This window comes from Palaemon carinicauda, chromosome 23 (genome assembly GCF_036898095.1).
Source record: "Palaemon carinicauda isolate YSFRI2023 chromosome 23, ASM3689809v2, whole genome shotgun sequence".
Classification (NCBI taxonomy): domain Eukaryota; kingdom Metazoa; phylum Arthropoda; class Malacostraca; order Decapoda; family Palaemonidae; genus Palaemon; species Palaemon carinicauda.
This window is the reverse complement of record NC_090747.1, coordinates 61,508,032-61,508,938: the sequence shown is the minus strand read 5'-3', so window position 1 is coordinate 61,508,938 and position 907 is coordinate 61,508,032.

The window sequence follows — 907 nt, the reverse complement described above, 5'->3', positions numbered from 1 at the left end:
AATAATAATAGAAATAATAATAATGAAAATAATAAATATAATAAGAATATTAAAAATCATGAAATAATAATAATAAAAATAATAATAAAAAAAAAATAATAATAATAATAATAATAATAATAATAATCCAGACCCTCTTATTATGTTTCTCCTTTCTACTTTTCATCCTCACGTTCCAAATCATCTGTCTGGTTCGGCTCCCTCATTACGAAGGGCAACTTTGAGGCAAAGCTTCATAAGCTTTGTAAGGGAAAATATCCTTTGGCTGAGAAGAAAACATAAATTACTCTCTCTCTCTCTCTCTCTCTCTCTCTCTCTCTCTCTCTCTCTCTCTCTCTCTCTCTCTCTCTCTCTCTCTCTCTCTGACAGGAAGTTCGTCTGAAAGGGATTATTATTATAAAGGAGAAAGCTAGTGATATGAGAGGAATCTCTCTATCTCTCTCTCTCTCCCTCTCTCTCTCTCTCTCTCTCTCCCTCTCTCTCACTCTCTCTCTCTCTCTCTCTCTCTCTCTCTCACACACACACACGATAGGCTATTCGCTCTTTCTATCTATTTCTGTTGTCCTTATTTCCTTTTCCTTTTTCACTATCTATCTGTTTTTTTACTTTAATGTCCATCTTCTCTCATACTTCTTCCTATTATATGGAATCTCCCATTTTTCCTAATTCCCATTTCTCATTACTCATCATTCGTCATCCCTTCTATTCTTTTGTGTCTCTATTCACCACTTTCGTTAACTACTTTTGTCATTCATAAATAACGATCAGCATTTACTGAATCATAAGCAATTGAATCTATAGGAAAATGACGACTCATGAAAACAAATAGAGAAATTAAGGACGGGAGCACACTAGCGACTCTGTGGCGCCACAAAGCCACAGCATCGTGTGGTGGGGATGTGGTCTC